The following is a 19,812-nucleotide window of genomic DNA, read 5'->3' on the forward strand; positions in this document are numbered from 1 at the left end:
CGAAAGCTCGACTGAGCGTCAGCACGTATTTTGCAGTGAGTGCGTCCTTGCGTTTATGCACGAGTGGGCTGCGTAATAAAAAGAGAGAAAAAAAATGTCACGTGAAGAGAAACATGCTAATTTTTTTTGTATTTGCGCTGGGTTTGCAGAGCAATAGAATCAGTTTTTGGACCTAGCGCAAGAACCAGCGCTCCCGTTACTGGAAATGATGGCCGCTCTTTTCGGAGCCACTGCAAAAGGATGCACGCTAACACATTGCCCCGGGATATTTTGAGCTCGCGTACTTTATTGCTCTGTTTTATTGTGGCTTGCGCAAATGTCATAAAATGTCTGTGGTTGCAATGTAGGATTAGAGCTTGGTCAGTTTTACCTTCGTGGACAGTTATTTCCTCAGTAGGAAAAGCACAACACCGTTCGAGAAGTCAGATTGTGTGGGAAGAAGAGACTATATTTGCAACGTGCGGTGTTGCGCACTAAAAGAATGTCGTTTTGTGTGAGAATACTTGCTCACAATCTGCTGGAGAGAACTGGAGCTTGTGCCACGATAAATGTGTCGATAAATTTCAAGCGCCTCTTCACGTTAGAGGCATTGCAATGAGTCAGCGTCACTTTTTGTAACTCTCTCACTCCTAGTTACAGTAAAAGTTGCATCATACTAAACACGGAAGACCCTTATTTTGCTAACGTTGTCCGTATCACTGCTCTGCGTTTCAATACAAAAGTAGCAAGTGCGCTTTTTGATCTCCTGTTGGTTTCGCAATATATTCTTGTAGGTTAGGGTGCAAAACGTTCCTTTAGTTTGCTTGCGTATTCGAGCATTCGTGCTAAGTACAAGTTTCACTGCGCAGTGGGAAATGTTTAGATATCAAAAAAAAAAAGGAAAAAGAAGAAGAAGCGAAAGGGAACAAGCTGCGCTGGCTCGCTTTGTCTAGTCACTATATTTCAATCCGCATGTGATTTATTTTGGACGTTCTGTTCATTTTGTGAGAATTTGTCTAGCATTTCAAGATAACGCATGCGCTTTCACTGATACGTACCACGTTTGTCTGATTCGCTTTGCGATAATATATGTTGCTTTTGCGTTTCTGTTAGAGCTAATTGATTCTACGGGGACGGGCTGCAGCAATTCTACGAGCTGCAGCAATGCTGGAATTTCTGTGTAGAATCATGCATGTCGCTGACGCTTCCAGAAACACGGGCACGTGTATTTCCACCCAATGTGATGCAATTTGCGAGCACTCGTACTTTCTTGAATACCGCTGGTTCAAGAAGAATGTTACGGCAATGATCTATAGGCTACAGCGCCAAATGTACAGGGGAATGTGAAAATACCTAACGGCCGCTGACTGCACTTGTCTCAGTGTAGGCTTGTTATCATCGCGAGAGAGCACCTTCTCTCTCGAGTGTCGCGTGTGAGTGACAGTCGCACTGCTGCCGCTTCTGCAGTACTTTCTTGCGGCAACCACGCGATTTGACAACGGCATTATGGGGACGCCTAAGGGACGATTCGTAGTTTTGTAAAAGGCCGCGTAATTTTATGATGGCTGAACGGACGTAGGTTAAAGGGACACTGAAGGAAGACAATGACAAGAACTCTCTTTTGATTCGCAAAGCGCTCATTCACTACTCTGTTGTGCATATTTTGCGACATTACGTCGATTATTTGATGAGAAAATAAGCGGCAAACTTCATTTCACATCGCACCGAAACCCAAATGTCAGTGCGAGAGTATGTCGTCGCGGATTTCAACGTACTTTGTTGTGTTCGGGCCTCGTTGGCTCAGTAAAAGCTCTCAAAACTTGCCGAATTGAATCATTACCTCCTTTGGATGTAATCTTTTCCATGTTTCATGACAATGTTGTCCATGTTTACCCATAAACTATTAACTAGGCTTTAGCAGCTGCCGTCTAAATTTACGACGTCTTGGAGTGGCGATACGGGAACATCAAAGCGGCATCACAACGCATCTTTCGCTTGGGTCTTATAAGTTTCCCAAGCATCTTCTCGCTGTAAGAGAGGCTTTTAGGTATTGTAAAAGGTCCGGTTTCTACCACAAGGGAAATTATTTCTGTCTTTTCTGTTCCCTGAAGGAAATAAGTGGTTCGATCCAGCTTGTTGACCGTTTTGCTTGGTGGTTTTGCTTTTGCTGGTTCCCTTCCTCGTCACAGACCCAGAAGAATATTTCCGCAATCGTAGCATACGCCTGCTGTATTTTAGCACGAGAGCTTGTTAGGACAAGGAAGCTTAAGGGATATGGTCAGCAATTATGCGTCGCAACTGAGCCTTCTGTCATTTCATTATGTTCTCGGAAACTTATTGCGCACTACGCGGTGTAATTCTAGAGTATTATCACACTTAGTAGGAGCATTGGGCGTGATAAGGGTGAATCGCTTTATATGTTGCGAGCCACAGACGACCAAGTAACTGCTTCAAAACTTAAATGTGCGTATTCGGTATAGTACATTATACGTAAGAAAGCGACAATATATGGGCCTCTTGGTACAGATTATTTAGCTTTTAACTGCGCATCGCTTAACACCGAAAAATACATAATAATCATGAAGGCTTATAATGGCAAAGCTGGATAGGAACACTAGAATACACATTTCAGCAGTCTATCATCGCCACCCTAATTACCATTTTTCGTACTTCAAGTACTAATTTATTTAAAAAAAGAAAAGAAACGCGATTGTCGCGTCGCGTGCTCCTAACATTCTATGCACGTCAAGATGAAGCTTTACTGTGTAGACTGGCTGATGGACATATTATGGCACACTGACTGCGAATCTCGGAGTCCTACATAAATATGAGTTTTGTTGGAGAGCTTCGGCGGCAACTTTTCTTTAAACGTCAAATTAAAAAGCCCGTGCTACTGAAAACAAAAGCACACAAACATGTTGCTTTATATTGCACGAATCGGAAAATTATTGGATACGGTTCGAGTTCAGCCGATTATGATGTGTGACCTTATTTTACTTTTAGTCTGCTTACCACAAGGCTACTGAACCTAAATTTGACTTTGCCGTTTGTGTTTTCCTATAGCCTTGTCGTATTCTACTTCAGGGACCGCTTATTCTTTCATCCTGAGCTCAAGGATGACGACCCTGGTGAGCGTACCTCACGATTTGTGTTACGAGCAAGAAGTTTCGGTAATAAGGTATCTAAAGAACGTAATCGGACAGTGACTGAGCGAGCACTGTCGCTGACCTTCCTGCATTAGGGAAAGCTCTTGTGAGGCGGCGCATTCTTGGTTTCATTGGCCCAGACGACGAGAAATTCGACACCAAGCTAATTGTATGACTTAGACTGCCAATGAGATCCTCCCGGCTGTTCTAAGCGTCAGAATCGACACAAGGCCATGCTAAACACGATGCCCCTCTTAGGTATTCGTAATTTACTGGCGAAATCGGATGAACCTTTCTCACTGAACACTGAAAGTGGCGATTTATTTTCTTCTTCTTCGTCTTTAACTGCAGCAGTTTATGTAAGCGACGTTGCTACATTGTATGTGTAAATTGTATATTGTGATAGTTCTTATTTTTCGGATAACTTAAACGGTACATGGGGGCACGCACAAAAACGTTGCCGGGGTGATCTCAATCGTGACTGAGCGAATACAGTGAGCAAATGTTTTTTTTTATGGAATAATTTGTAATGTTTATTGGTGAACTGATTTTACACATTTAGAGGAATGACCCTCAACAGTGATCTGGGCGAAATGCCCTGATTTGCACATTGTTATCCACCGACTATAGTCGTGTTCTGAGACTGCCGCGTAGTGCAAACTTTCGTATTTCTCATTGGTCTCGGCATTCTTTTGCGCCTCTATATAGACAATGAAGCTGCATTTGACTAAGGCAGATAGCATCGACAACTTCTAAATCTGGTAAAATGGCATGCTATGTGCAATTACCCTGCAGTCGCATGTCACATGCTGCAGTGTCAATAAGAAAACTGTAGATTACAGGACGCGACGTATGCAGTACTCCAGTGCCGCGTTAGTCTGAACGCCTTTTAGATGCTACCTTTCCCTCTCACGGTATTTGTGCAGTGAGTGCTTGTGTATTATCCGAGAATTTTTATCTTTGAAGAATAACAATACTTATTGATGCTATCTAAAGTAGTGTAACGCTAGCCAGGAATTCAGCATACAGTGACTCGCGGTATTTGTCAAAGTATAAAACACTTTATTTGTCATACCTCTTTGAATGCGTAGGCAACGCAAGCAAGCAAATTAATGTAACGAGCAGAGATGAGATAACGTTCTTTGCCGCGAGTTCTATAAGTTCTTTTTTTATACGCAGTGAGACATGCATTTTTTACTCACTTGTAAAGCCGTCGCCACGTTCGGTGAGAAAAGCGGTTCACGCCGAGTTCAACAGCCTCTGTATACTTAACCTATGCAACATGCAGAGAGTACACAGATAAGCTTTAAATCCTCTGCGCTGTTTCGTTAATGAACGTCAAGCGAAAATCCAGCCAGCTAATTCGGTGCAAGAAAGGACGTACGCTGCTCGGCTTCGTGCTGACGTGTAAGTCACAGGCGGACAGATTAGCCAAATCACTTCTTGTTAAGTCTTTTTCGAGGGCGCTTCGTTATCGTAGACTGCGTACGGCAGTTTTATTGCTAGAAACGCTCCGTTTATTAAACATCATTGTCAGAAACCATCCGTGATGGTAATTTAAGTCATTCGAAGGTTTTATGAAAGGTATAGACAACGAATGCGCGTGCAAAGAGCGAGGATGATGGTATGACGACAATGGTGGCGAGGACTACGCATAACGACCATAAAATGATGACGTGGGATTGACGACGATGATATGATGACGATGGTGTGATGATGGCTACACGACGACCATGTGATGACGACGAAGCCTGAGTGACGAGGACTCCGTGGCAACGTAGGGCGGGTGCTGCGATGAGGCCGATAGGATGACCGTGTTAAAATTAACGCAGTGGTATGAAAACGATTTCGTGACGAGAATGATGTGACGGTGAATATGTGGACGAAGGCCTGTCGACAAGCGGAGGACGAAGAACAAAGGTGTAAAGACGATCGGTCGCCGACAGTGCAATCGCTGTACGAGAAAATGACTATGATGGAACGATTCCGACCGTGGGAGAGCGAATTTTTGATCACGACGCAATGTCGACATTGGTATGACGACACTACGATGACGATAGCTCATTGACGGCGCGATGACAACGATATGACAACGCATTCGCAGCAACAGAGAAAAAATGGCGCAATGATGACTATGCCATGACAACGAAAGAATGACTGCATTATCATGAAGCAAAGAAATGACGACGACGGAATTACGACGACAGCATGACAACGATGGCGTGTTGTTTTCGCATCTGAATGCTGCGCTCACGCGCATCACTTGCGGCAGCGGTCCACCTTAATTGGCACTATATTCGGTGTTTATTTGCACTTATCCACTACCGATTATTCGGGAAGCCCTAATACGCGCGATATAAAGTATTTGTTTGCGATATTTCCAATCCTGGCCAGTCGGGCCGCCTCAATTCGCAATATATTTGGAGTTTATTTGCGTTATGTGCGCTGGCTATTTGGGCGGCACAACCTCCGGGATCGGCCCACATTCCTCGAAGCCAAATTTGGCGCATTTTTACTTGTGACCTTGCTCTCGACGTGGCTTCGGCTAGATAAAGAAATGTGCTGTATTTAAAGAAGATGCGCGATGATTTTATAATATCACGCGCTGTCTCGCATAGGGCGGGCTGATTGAGTTTGTGTATAATATTATAAACTGTGAAAGGCTTCCAGGTCGGTAATAGCGTGGTTTCAAAGAAAGTGTCGTGAACTCTCTACGAGCATCGCTGATCACGCGAACTGTAATGGAACTGGAAGTTGCACTTTCAGCGGCTCTGAATATAATTTTCCTGCCGCCCAAGGCGTGCTCATGCATACAGCAGTGGGTTCAACCTTTTGTTTGCACCCAGCCGGAGGTGGCTCGCAGCAGTTTTCCAAAACAAACTGATCACCCGGGCGCAGAGAGCAGCCGTGACCCCAGCAGACACTTGAAGGTCACGAGCGCTTGACGCTCGAGCGCTTCGCTATGCATCTGCATCGACCCGAGTGCTCTGCGCGTTCATCTTCGCTTTCCGCGCTGTCAGCTCCTATACGGAGTGAAGCAAGCGTATTTGTCTTCTTCTAAGTGCATGCGGTCAGAAAACGTACTCCGCGTTAGACACCCTATCCATCTGGGGAAAACCCAGACCATTAACTGTGGATTTCAAAAGTTGGGAAGGACAGCCTACGTCCTTGAACGAGGGCGCCACTCATATGTGACTAAATGAGACTCAAGAAAAAAACTTTGTTGTTTCATTTTGTGTGTGTGCCTATTTCATTTTTGCCAGTTTGCAGAGCAGGCTTACTGTAATACGAGCCTTTCGCTACGCGTTTGTAGTATCTTTCTATAGAATCGTGCGGGAGGGGGTGGGGATAGGCAAGGAGCTTTTCGCGAATACGCTTTGGGTGTGCAGGGATACTTCAGTTGTGCAAAATACACATGACCCTAATTATAAAAAACTAAATGTCTAATTACTTCTATTATTTATTCCATCATTTATTTTATACTACGTTTTTTCTGCTCATGTCACTCAAAATTTGTGTGTCAGCCACTGTTGGAACTCTGTCCACACAAGTGTCTGTTTTCTCTCAAACTAGCTACTATTAGCTTATATGTTAAAAAACATAATAAGCAATAACAAGGAGGCACATAAATAAAACGCCGGCGCTGCCACATAACTATATTTTACTGCTTGCCTTTCATTTACAAGTTCTCGCAATCTTTTAGGAAACAGCATACGCCGATGTTCGCTCCCAGCCACGGGCGCATTGTATTGGCCCAATATATGCCGCAACGTGCTTGGTAGTATATGATTTCATGAAAAATCACGTTTAAAGAAAAGTGAAATACGTGTCTGCAATTGAACACCAGATTAACAGAATCGTGTGTGACAAATATCTGGGCTTTTGAGCTTTTATAGGTTGCACCATATTTTCGGAACTCTTTACTTCTACGCCGAATCACGGAAAGAATGTAAAACATTTGCTTCCTCTTTATAACGCTTCCGTATCAAAAATGATAAGAGAGAGATAAGTCATAAGGGAAAGGTAGGGAGGTTAACCAGACTGAGCCCGGTAGGCTACCCGGCACTTCGGAACCGAGAAAGGGGATTGAGAGAGGAAAGGGAGGAAAGAAGGTCACAGTCTCCACTAAAGATTGTGAAAGAGATGGTATCTCCTGCAATCAAAGCGTCCCGTCGCTTAGCCCTCAACCTTGGAACAGAAAGAAATAGCCGGCAGCGGTCCCACAAGTGCAAACCTATTTGACATTTTTCTTTGCAGTACCGGTATTAACAGCACCGCGAATTCAAATTTATCTTTTGACGCCATGGTTCCTCCTACCAAATCATAAGTGTGTATGGATTGATGATTTTGAAGTTACCGGGCTGACAAAAAAAAAAAATTCACTGTACAATAGGCCCCCTATTGTAGACACCGTCCTAGACGAGTATGCCATTTTAAATGCTATGTGAGGAACATCTTAGTTCTTTTTTTCACGCGTCTTCACACTGAAAGCACTGCAATTATCTGAACAGCTGTTGGTGAAAATGGCAACATATGGCTACCACACCTCCCATATAGTCAGTTAGCGGCCGCTCATGAGTGCCAATGCCCACGAGATTGACAGTATACATAATCAATAATGAGAGCACCAACAAAGCTTTAACCTTCTTTATCTAAACTTCTTTTGTAAAGCATGAAAGCAACATGTCAAACGAAATCAACTGCTTCAGCGGCATTGAGCTGGAAATTGGAGTTTACAACCAATGGCATGCGATGTACATAGTAACAGTTATTAGTGGCCGCTCGATAGCTTTCAGTGAGCCTTAGGGTAGCTTCTATCCACCTCTTTAGTGGCGATGCAACGCCGCTAAAATGATAAACTAACAAATCACCAAAGCAAAAATAAAACCCCAGAACAGTCAGTGACCACTGTGTGCGTGCGTGTGTGTTCTTTTTTTCTTTTCCGAAGGGGTCACCCGGATGAAACACGATGAGGGCTTTCGAAACAACTCGATCCTGAAGCTCTTATATGGCGAAGCAGCTGTCGTCTGTAACACTTCGTATTTTTGTTTCTTGCTTTCCAGGCCATACTTGGATCGCCCCCAGTATTTCGCTCCAGTCGCCTGTCGCCGTCTCCTCGGCGCTGTATCATTAACGTTCCATTTGGCCGCACCTTGGTGTCGTGCCTCCCTTAACGAGGGCCCAGCGGCGGCTGAAGTAACGTGAAAGATCCTTCTCTCGTTGTGCTATTCGTTATCTGTCAACTAGAGCGTCCGAAGCGCCTACACCGGTTACTACAGGAACATTTCGAATTCCCCCGGTGTAGGGTAGCCAACCGGACGTTATTCTGGTTAACCTCCCTGCCTTCTGCTTTTCTCTTTCCTCCTCCTCCGAAGGGCTACTTAGTAGAACCAGTGTCTTAGTGCTAGAGGTTTTGCTGAGGATTACTAGTCTTCGTGTTCTTCCGCCCAATCCAGCACACAATAGCATAAGCTTGCTAAGAGACGCATCCTAAAAGTGATTTAGCTTGCGTGGTGGAAGGCGCGCTGCTTATCTCGTTTTACTAAACCGTGCAATGAAATGTCTTTGTGTTATTACGGCTCAGGAGCCTTATTTTTGAAATAATATTTCTATGTGTGAGGAAAGAGTAGTTTTCCAGCAGGTGTAGCTTTTACAGCGTGGCTACGCTCAACACATTGAGTCCTCCATGGCGTATCATGTAACCTTTAGAGAGAGCGCTGTTTTCTGATGCTGTTGTTCGCGACTTCTGTTTTATCATGCGCGTTATGGTTCAAGCCCAGAATAGCTAAAAGATAGCTCCCTATGAATTGTGACTGACGTGATGCATTGAGCGGTTAGCATAGGAACACCTGATTACCACTTTCTGATATGACCTCGTCTATTTAACTGAAGAATGGGGCTAGTTGGTGAACGTTCGTGATTGCATTGCGCTTAGTGTTTCTTCACGTTCGTCCATTAGTTCTTCCGTCAGCGCAAGACTAAGCGCAATACAATCATGAACGACCTTGTCTGTCCTCTCTGTCGTCCATGTCTTGTGGACCAGGACATTCTAGTACAGTGGCGTAGTTCGAAGCATTCGTTAAGGTGCTCAGTTAAAGGGGATGCAAATCGCTAAGTATATTCTTTACCTTGCAACGGACGAAGGCTGCCCTGACGAAGTCACAAAAACGCTTCACAGCTCTCAAGCATCCCTTCACATGGGAACAGGTCGTGAAGACCACGAAAATTCTCCACACTGCTCAGAAACTCGCAAAACTTAGTGGCAGGAAGCACATTTGAGGAATACAATCTTCATGGAATGTGAAAGAAAGAAAAAAGAGACAGAGAAAACATAAATAAATGAAATTGCTTGTTCTCCTTGTGAAAGAAGATTGAGGCGTACAAATATCGCATATAAAAAAGGCCCCACACTCAAGCGACTCTCCGACTCCCTTAAATGAATTACCGAGGACAGTACCTACGAGTGGTCGAATCATTGGCACAGGAAGCGACTAACACGTTACCTTCAAAGAATCGTTGTGGCGCTCCTACCAAATTTTGATAGAATTCGAGGGCTTATGTGAAGAACAGTTGAATACTTTTGGATGCAAATCGAGATAGTGATGCCATTCAAATCACTTCTTCGCATTTCATCCACGGATAAATCCGCATTTCGCCTGCATTATTGTTACGCTCTCTCTACATTGAGTGGTAGATAAGAGAATAGAATAAGGCGAGTTGGGGATCGCTACGTTATACTGATCGCGGACTCTGAAAAGTCACACAACTATACCCAAGGCTGTTTCAAACGATATTTCCGTATTTATTAATTTTTTTGTTTGTGGATCAAGTTATCTTTTATACCTGCATAATAGACATGTAGATTTAGAATAGCGTTTGTCGCCTTACCTACGCTAAACGCAAGCACTTTTGCGGGACGTTATCATGTGCTTCCCTTCAAGACATTTAGTTTACCGTACGGGAACGCAAACGTAAGTAAGGCGTCAAAAACCGAGCGGTGTCTGGTGCCTCGTGCCAAACGTATCCAAACCGAGACAACGCATTACCAACCATCCTGCACTTGATATGCGGACGCGCATGGAGGAAGGAACAATACAAGAGGGAGAATTATGTCACGCAGCCCGCCTTAGCAAGAGAACGCTCAGTGAAGCTACCGTGTTTGCCGAGCGCGTGACCGCTTGCGGCGAAATCACGGAGCAAGAAACGATATTTGCTGTGTCGTTTTATTCCCAGTAGCTATGCCAGTAGTTTTTATTCGGTGCGCGTTTGTTCGGCTGCCCTGCCATGACTCTGCCTGCAGAGCGCGAACACAAAATCTAACCCCGCACTTTTATGTGCGATAACGAGTTGGGATAACCAGGTTTGGCTTCAATTGCGTTTTGGTGCGCTCCCTCCTATTTCCTTTCTGCATGCGGACGCATCTCATTAGGCTTACGGACGCCGGAGTCGACGAACGTTCTCTGAAATTCTGAAATTGAACGCGCTATGCGCTCATAAGTAACGTTTCAGGTGAGTTTAGAAGAAGCGAAACTTAATTTCGATAGTTACTGGCGTTGCGACGCCGGTTACTGGAACCTCGACCGGCGTTACTGCTGGGTAGCGTGGCATTGTAGGAAGGCAGCATGGCATCATGGAGACCATCGCGGCCAAGCAAGGGCGAGACGATTTGTAGTGCGAGGCTTGCACTGTTTATTCATGACAACGAAGTAGGAAAGAAAGAATACAAGAAGATACATTGCGGAGCTACTTAAGTACGGCTGCTAAAATTGTAGGCGGGATTTTGCACACGCCAACGTTGCATGGTATGTACCGAGTCCAGTCGCTGATTGGTGGCTGCTCCCTCTCTCCTAGGCGATGTTTCACGTGCTTGCCTCTGCTGGTGGTAACCCGTGAGTCCCATTTGGTTCGAGGAAGGAGTGCCTTCCCTTGACTCGCACTCTTCGCGGAAGGTGTTCCCCCCACGTCTTGCACACACACATAGGGGCCCAGAATCATTGTGGCGCGCCAGCCAGACTGCGAACCGCTTGAGACACCCATAACAATTTGGGACCTACCCTGCATGGTAGGTCCGATTAGGCATGCTTTTTCGATAATCCTATTTGCACTAGGTGCTTCAAACCAATCGTAACACAATCAATAATCCCTTTTGGGTGATTCACGTGCATCGCAACATTGGCCGTCAACGAGAGTGAGAGCGTAGGCATCACGAGAAATTACTCTGAAGCGGGAGCCGTGGATGTCGCCATGTTCGGCAAAGTTATTTCTTAGCGTGCCTAAACATTGCGAACGCTAAACTCGTCATCTAACGTACGCTGTCATAGAGCATGTAAATCACCGAAACCAAATAACGTGCCGAGCATGCGCAGTGAGGAAAACGCTATTTCTTTACGTACGTAATGCGCTTAGGTTTGGTTGCAAACGCTGTCTAATATACGTGGTTAGGAGGTAACACCACTTTCGTCGTCTGTCCTGACCGTCAGCCATTGCTGGGTACCTACATCGCGTGTGTTGCTCGTAGTTAACTTCGACTCATAGTCGCCGCATGGTTATGCTCATAGGAGCTGTGTGATGGCAAAAATTCAAAGCCTCAAATTATGGCTTTATTAGACGGACGGGCTTGTGGGGTCAACGTGAGCTCGCTGTATAAAAAAAAAGTTGAAATGTGCGATGACGTGGAGCCATACAGACTGCGCGGTGATCCCGACTCGCTGTCAGCTACAACGCACGTAGATATTATTATAATTACCTGGTGCTGTCTGCAAACGACGTCACTCTGCAAAGAATGATGGCCTGCTAATCAGTGTAGGTTCAGAATTACCTTGGATGACAACCATTACAGCGAAGTACTTGCCGGTAATCTTACCGCCGTCCGCAGCGAAATCGATGAAAGCAAGCTTTTTTCACGTGTGGCAGTGAAAACTTCGTTGCCACGTTATTCTTTGAATTGCTCCATTTATGGACAGCCGCACGTTCAACCATGCCTACCCAAACTTTTTCTTTGGTGCGTGCGAGACATGAGCTGGTGAAACTAGAATCTCGCGTTAGCTACTTTTCGCGAGGTTTTGTTTTCTAGTTGGCAGGTGATGCCTTGTCAGTAAAGTGAATATTTTGTTTCGTTAAGCACAACTGGCTCCAAAGGCTTGCATAGGGCGATTTTCCGTACTTACCGTGAGTTCGGGCATAACTTCAGCGGCTGGAGATGAGCCAGTTGATGCAAATGAGGTTTGGTTTGACATCCTACTGTGTTTAGACGAGCGGAAAATTAGCGCGTAGATATCTATTGAGGACCAGAGACAGCGCAAAGCGAGGAAGAAAACGAGACAACAGACAAGGCACTTGAACCGCTTTCGCGCCATGTGTGTTTCTTCATTTTCATTCTTCTATTTTCTTTCATCCGTTGCACTGCCGCCCACCGTGAAAGCATTGCTTAAATCTGAAAAATAGTCACTTGTGCTCAGGAAATGATCACGATTAATCCTGGTTTCCGAGATAGCCAGAGACATCTCCTTTATTTTGACAGTACTGCGGGTTTCCGCTGCATTGTTATCACTTACAACATAATGTGCAGTCGTACACACGCCTGTTTCCACGTAGTTTGGTTTCTCGGCTGTGTTATTTTTGCGTAGCAACCGAAAATGACGCAGATAAGCGTGATTAGATGCAAGAAGAAGAAGCATTGGAATAACAACAACACAGCAGCGCGAGAAGCCGGATGCGCCGCACATGAAGCTTCCTGCAGTAATTACTACAGGGAATTCTGGCTCTGCGATTGCCCACCCACTGCCGTGAGAATGATGGTGTATAAAGGAGTTATCTGATCTTCGGTCGTGCGGCTTCAGGGGTCCATGCGGTGTCCACTGAAACTATCTTTGTCGTCTTTCTTTCATCATATTTTTTTTTATCTCTCAGAAAGGATTTACATAGGGCATCATTTTCCATAGCAAGATACTACACCCATCTTTTTTATTGCGAAAGCATTATATGCCCCATGAGACGGAAGAATACGGCGTCCGGCGTCCGCGTTATCTTCCGATGGTGCCGAAACCCACGTGACCAAGTGACGACACTGCGTTTCCGGCACTGGACCTGCTGCAACTCGCACTGCGAAATGCCATGGGGAACAGGCCCTGCTTCGGACAGATGCCGTCGCTCAAACCCGAAAAAAAAAACGACCTGGCCCGCCCCCAGAATTGGATTAAGGTAGATTAAGGTGGAGTATTATTCTAAGGCATAACATAGACAGGTACTCATGCTTTCGCATTCAAATCACGTATCGCTACTTAAGTGACTGTCAACTTTTAAGGTTGCAAATCTTTACGGCTTTGTAATGTGAAGAACAAAATGTAGCTGATGCGAAGTATAACATCCCGGCCACGGCGGCCGCATTTCGTTGGGAGCGAAGTGCAAACACACCCTTGTACTTTGATATAGGTGCACGTTAATGAAGCCCAGGTGGTCAAAATTAATACGGAGTCCCCCACTACGGCGTGCCTCATAATAAATCATGGTTTTGGCATGTAAAGCACCATAATTTAATCTCAAGTGTATTAATAAATACATGCTTAAAAGAGAAAGATGTAAACCTGATCAACGCTACTAAATGCGATGTGCACGCTGATAAAGGCACACTGTAAACTGTTTAACGTGCACAATTATTCAAATTTTGCCTTATGTTTTAGCGATATGTATAATACGAGCACTACTAAAATGCTTACAAACTAATCCTCGCATTGCATTTCCCCATGTGCGTCAATGCAGAAAAGCTGCGCTATGTTCCTATAGTTGTGTAGGTGAGCACGTTGACATCACTTCCTTTAGGATTTGCGGAAGCATATCTCCAGACCGCACGGTACGAATGTTTATAACTTAAAAAATCGAGCTCGAATGACTCTGGCACCTTGGAACTGTTCCGACAGCTTTGCGGATGAAAATCAAAGGGTTTGTAATCTGTTAGAGAGCCATAACACGTTGTAACTATGCGGTCAAGAGAGCGCGCGTGTAACCTAATTAGAGCGGCAGCCACAAGAGTCACTCGTGAGACCGAAATGGGCGACACATTTGGTCGCTCCTTGGTTTCTTGCAGTAGAGTTCTTCCAATCTACTTCACTCAACCGACCTACGTTGACATATTAGAAGCGAGAGAGTTTTAGCTGGGTAAGGTTTTGAGTTCTGTAAAAAAAATCAATTTAACGGAGTTTAGATAAGTCCAACATCCGCGGTTATCTTTCTTTGTTCAAATCGCTCTAATCTACACGTGCCCTGAAAACCCATGCTCACTTGCGAACTCCTTTGTCCCTTCCAATTTCTGGTGAACGTGACCGCTAGAAGGTTTTAACACGCTGAAAAGGAGTTTGAAGAGGTCGTAATTTTCTCTCCCGTGGAACAGTTTTGTGAAATTAAGGAAGAAAAAAAAAAGGAAAGAAAGACTTCATTCATATAGAATGACTTCAGGTCGACGGTATTCAGCCGAATAAGAAGGTCGTCTCGCGAACCGTGCCAATTTCCGGTTTCTCGTTCGTCTTGTCGCCCTAAGGGGGCCTGCGCCAATTTCAATTCTAATCCACTCGTTCCACACTCAATTAGCAGATGTCATTCTGCGCGCTTCTCACGACAGAGGGACTGGCAAAGCGTGTGAACGTGCTGAACCCGATAACAAAGAGAATATGGTTCGGACCTCCTGTAAGCGATGTAGGTGCATACCAGAAAATAATCCGAGGTAGTATCTAGAAAGGAAAGCAAAAAAAAAAAACGCGTCAAGGAAAATTCCTTCAGGTTCTGGCCTTAGCGTGATTTTAAATAGTCGATTTAACGAATATTTCTTGCAGTCCTGGTTAAGCAAGAGAGAGAGAGAGATAAAAGAGATGAGAAAGGCAGGGAGGTTAACCGGAAGACAGATATCCAGTTTCCTACCCTGCATTGGAGAAGCGGTAAGGGGAGACAGAAAGATCTTCAAAAAAATTGCACACACATGAAAAAAGTGGGAGAGGGGAAAGAAAAAAAAAGTAGAAACACACGCAGACAAACTGGTTAAGTAAGAAATTTCATTAGTTTTATGGAATTCCTGCTTGTCGAAGAATAGTAGCGAATACTTGATTTTGTCCAAGCAGTAACCTAAACTCGCCTTGAATGTTGTAATCCCGTTTCCGAAAATCAGCTAACAAAGCACTGAAACTGCCAGCGCAGAACTACGTAGACAACTCTCCGAACAAGCCTTGCCAATAGCTGGGCACACTCTGTTACTTTCCCTGAAGGTGCGCTACTGAGATGTATCGCGAAGCAAAATAGCTGTGGTCGATGCGTGAAAACCTGAACCAGTGTTCAAATCAGTGCATCGCTCTCTACCGATTGCGACATTTGCTACAACCTAAAGCCATTCCGTTAATGGACTCTTCAGTGCGACATTTCGGTCGCCCATGCGGTCACATGGAACATGCGAGAGCAATGCCCACTTATAGCAGTTTCACGGTCCATGACCGTGGGAATGTGTAAGCAGAACATTGCATATAGAAATATTTTTGCATAGCTGCGCCCTCTTGCTTGGCTGCCTTAGATAATTAATGGAGTTGCCTTAATGCGAGAACACCCAAGAGCAGTAAATGGCACTTGTAAAGCCCGATTATTGTAGATATAGCAACGTCCCCTCCCCATCCCGCCCCCGCCCAAAAAAACTAATGTCCGAGCTGTAGCACCTTAGAGTATCTTGAAGCATCACGTCTATTTAATTTGGTGTTATATGTAGCATATGGTCGCTGTTTGGTATAATAGAAAGGCGACGACCTTTTTTTTTTTCAGAACAGGATGCTACATTTGTTCCGAAGTTATAATATAGCTAATGACAAAGAAGCAATGACAGTCTTGTTTCATGCAGTGGAGCAATAGTAAGACTGCCAGGAAGTACATAGACAGTTTTCATTCTTAACTCGCACGGCAGCTTGTGAATGAGGTGGGCCAAGTTGGAATTTGGGGTTGGCCAACAGGGAAAGCCAAGCATTAACAAGGCTAAGCACAGGGAACGAAAATTACGAGCCGAGCCAAACAATGCTACGCATTAGGAGACAATTCTCTGAATTTCTGTAGCTTTTCCTTTTTCCTTAATTCATGGCAATATTAGTTTTTTCTAGTGCAGATTGGCATCATTGATTGTTTCACGATACTCCTTGTCTGTACTCGTCCGAAATATAACGCAACAAATTAATGTACGTATCATTAAAATTATGGAAGCCTTACTTAACGTCTCTTCCTTTTTTGTAGCGGGTGCATTGCATTTCAACAATCCATTGACCATTCAGGGGGATATTAAACCTTTCCCTTACTGAAATGCTCAGTTTCGATTATTTCTGCGTGACTTTATATTTTGTAGGGGCCATATAGCAACCTTTTTCTAAACGGAAACGTGTATAAACGAACAATTGCGTGCGATTGAAAGGAACGCGCTTTTATAACCTTTCAATGCAAAAGCGGTTAAAATACGTTTCGAAATAAACACAAGCACTCTGACTTTTAAATTCGTAGTGATATAGGCGTCAATTTCTCCATATTTAATCTATGTCGTTCGGCGCCAGCAAGATGGCAATCGCTGTTGAAGGAGCCGATGGGCCTCTGTGAACCGCGTGTCCTTTATTTGTGCCTACAGTGCTGGGAGGTGAACTGAAGTCTCGGCTACATAGGCGTACTTTCAGTCAAGGAGTATCTGCTGCAATCCTGCGGAACACCATGCAAGATTAAAACGAGGTGGGCAAACGCCATTTTATGTAAATTTGTTGCGCATGAGCATGGGCTTCTTATGCATGGTGTTTCACTCAGAATATACTCTAATTGTCGCTTGTTTTTCCGTTTCGAATTTTATTCTTATTATATACTAAAAGAACGATTCGCACCGATAGCTTTGAGTCGCCAGCTTCGCCAACAACCTTCGGGCAGCTATCTTCTATTCCTTTTTGCACGGTGCAGTCTCCGGCCATTCCAAGAAAAATTCACTTTTGTTCGCCATAATGATGCATGTCTAATGCGCTCACATCACTTTTGCGCAGTAGGTTCTTGTGGTTTTGGGACGTCACGTGACAGGCTAGCGTAATGGGCCCGGGTCTAAACTTTGTGACCTATGCCGAGGGGATAATGGCGACGGAGGCCTAGAATCGGAAACATATATTTTTTTTCTATTGCTTGACCTAACCATGCATAATCCGTGTGTCCGCTTCTTTTTGAGAGAGTGAGTTTTCACAGTTTTCGTGACGTTGCGTGGCAGGCCGTCGAAATGGGCGTGACCCAAGAACGTTCTGACCGATCGCGGAGTCGTGCTGGCATAGAACGAAAGAAAACACATTGAAATAGCTTCATCTTGAAGCGTCCCAAATTTAGCGTGTACTCTTGTGTCATTCACATGCGCCGGTACAATTTTCACGCGTGCTTTCCTGAAGATCAAGTCGGGCGCAGTGTCCATGCATCGTTAAAACAGAAATACTTTGCATCTCTTTAGTGGCTTCATCTAGCCAACGGATTCACAGGTTCACAGTGCCTTTTTTTTGGTTTTGGTTGTTTCGGTGACATGTTATACATGAAGCAATACTTGCGGAGCGAGATTTGCGTCTGTATAGTGCAGCCGTCGCAATGTATCCGAGATGCTGAGGGTAAAGTTCGACCACGCCGACGTGATTCTCCTCCGGCGCAGCTATTACTCAAGCTGTTCGCGTTCTACTCATTTGCGTGATTGATGATACTTTGATTGCACCTCCGTCACTCTCCCATGAGGATCCGACGGGTAGCTTTACCAAGCAAGTGCACATAAAAAATATGGCTACATTTGGCTAGGTCAACAGTGACAAATGACCCTTTAGCGTCTTTGGCGGGGGTCGCGACGACAGGTCTCGAAGATTGGTTCAACGTACCGGCGTTGCGACAAGATTTGTATTTTCTTTATTTTTTTGTATCTCGAGGGCGCGGCAGTATAGGTGTAGTGACATTGTGACATTTCTTAGCTTCGTCATAAAGAAACATGCATTTTCTCTTATAAAAATAATTTTTCATAATTACATTACCTCAGGCATTTATCATAGCATAGCGCGCCACTTCCATTCCACATTGTCATAATCAACTTCTTTTTTAGTTACACAGAACAAATTAACACATTAAAACACATGTATGGATATCAGTTTCTAGCAGTCAGCTCGCCTAAAGGTTTATTCCTTAACGGTGGTGAATTTATCGATATGCATTAGCACTAGAGAAAAATTCAAGGACCCTACAGAGCACTAGATCAGTTAGAAGAAGTTGGTATATTTTTACCGTCCAATTCCCAGAATACTTGAAAATGCTTTAATATTGCAGCAGAAAAGCTAAGCCAACTCTTTCCATTTTCGTAATTTTAGGCCAACTCTTTCAATTTTCGTAATTTGTGCCCAACACCCAACGCAAGTACGTCAGTCTGCCCACATTTCTGGCCATGTTCGCACAAGGAGAGCTTCGAAACCTGCTCAACTGAGTATTTCGTTCCTTTAAAGATCAATGCAGTTATTTTATTACCGACCGACCATTAACTAGATGAGAGCAGACACTGCTGAAGCTATAACATCGGGGTGAGCCGGTTGGAGAATTTCAGCTCGGCATCGCCATCCATCTTTAGTTCTTTCTTCTTTTCCGGATTAGCACGCCTACTTTCACGATGGCAAAAGTGGTCGTTTTTTCAATCAAGAAGCGTATTTTCGTTCTCAATGTCTTTCCACAATGTCAGTATTTTTGCAGGATAATCTTATAATTGTCCCAATAACACAACATCACATTTCTCTTTAGAGTCCCTTTGATGGGAAGAAGCAAGAAATATTCATTGTCACCTACATATTCGTCTCTAAAAACAAATCATTGCTCACCGTGGCCCCTGCCCACGTTGAAGAGCTATTAAAGTAAACGCTGAAGTTCGAAAGTTTGGGCAAATCTTTAACACGACATCTTTGAATTTATTCTGAAATCCTTTGTCCCGAAATGCGGGCATCAACAAACATTGATACTCGTGTGGCATAATTGGAAAGACGAATAGTGTTGCTTGAACAAGGTCTGTTGTAATAGGAAAGTACGGTGGCACTCAGGAAACTGCATTAGGAAAACACACGTGTGGTGCATTGATTTTAAGAGGAGAGCATGACCTTCCTTAGGTAGATAAAAAAGTGGTGGTGCTAAATGTTCGTCCCATAGCTTGCGACATTGTTTCATTATTTACTATTTACTGTTTGCGTATTCTCACAATAAAAACCGCAAGGAGTACTTTCCTTGATTGAGATGTAAAAGTAGGAAGGCATTATAATTTCTGTGAAAGCATTACTTGGTTCAGCGTGAAAGCTGGAACATAAAGACACCACCACCACAAAGGTCTGTCAGAGAAGCAGCTGATTATGTGAACAGCGCGCTAAAAGGTAGGTATTTGTTATGCTTCAGTTTATAAGAGCCAATTTCGTTTGCAAAGGCCGTGTAGCGGGTTTTTGAGCACGGCGTAGCGAGTACGTTTTCGGGCAAACAACTGTAGTGTTATGTTCCTGCAAGCCTCCTTGTAGAACGTAAGCGGTGATGCGATCTTCGGCATTTTTGCGCTGCCCCAAAGCTGTCGGCAATCTACACAGACGGTTTAAACGCGGGAAAAGTTTACCGGCTGTTGTAGCACGTGTAGTATATAGAACCTTCATTAGCGCGCCATCCGCAC

General features: G+C 44.3%; 1 long non-coding RNA gene across 1 annotated transcript in view; it reads left to right on the forward strand.

Annotated features, from left to right (window-relative positions):
- LOC140214385 (uncharacterized) overlaps nucleotides 1–16,850 on the forward strand; it is a 170,579-nt gene extending 153,729 nt beyond the window's left edge. The window contains exon 3 of the long non-coding RNA XR_011891328.1: nucleotides 16,759–16,850. This is a non-coding gene — a long non-coding RNA (uncharacterized lncRNA). The remainder of the gene's footprint in view (nucleotides 1–16,758) is intronic.
- Nucleotides 16,851–19,812: the final 2,962 nt, after the last annotated feature.

The sequence above is a fragment of the Dermacentor andersoni genome, unplaced genomic scaffold (assembly GCF_023375885.2).
Source record: "Dermacentor andersoni unplaced genomic scaffold, qqDerAnde1_hic_scaffold ctg00000041.1, whole genome shotgun sequence".
In the NCBI taxonomy this organism is placed as follows: domain Eukaryota; kingdom Metazoa; phylum Arthropoda; class Arachnida; order Ixodida; family Ixodidae; genus Dermacentor; species Dermacentor andersoni.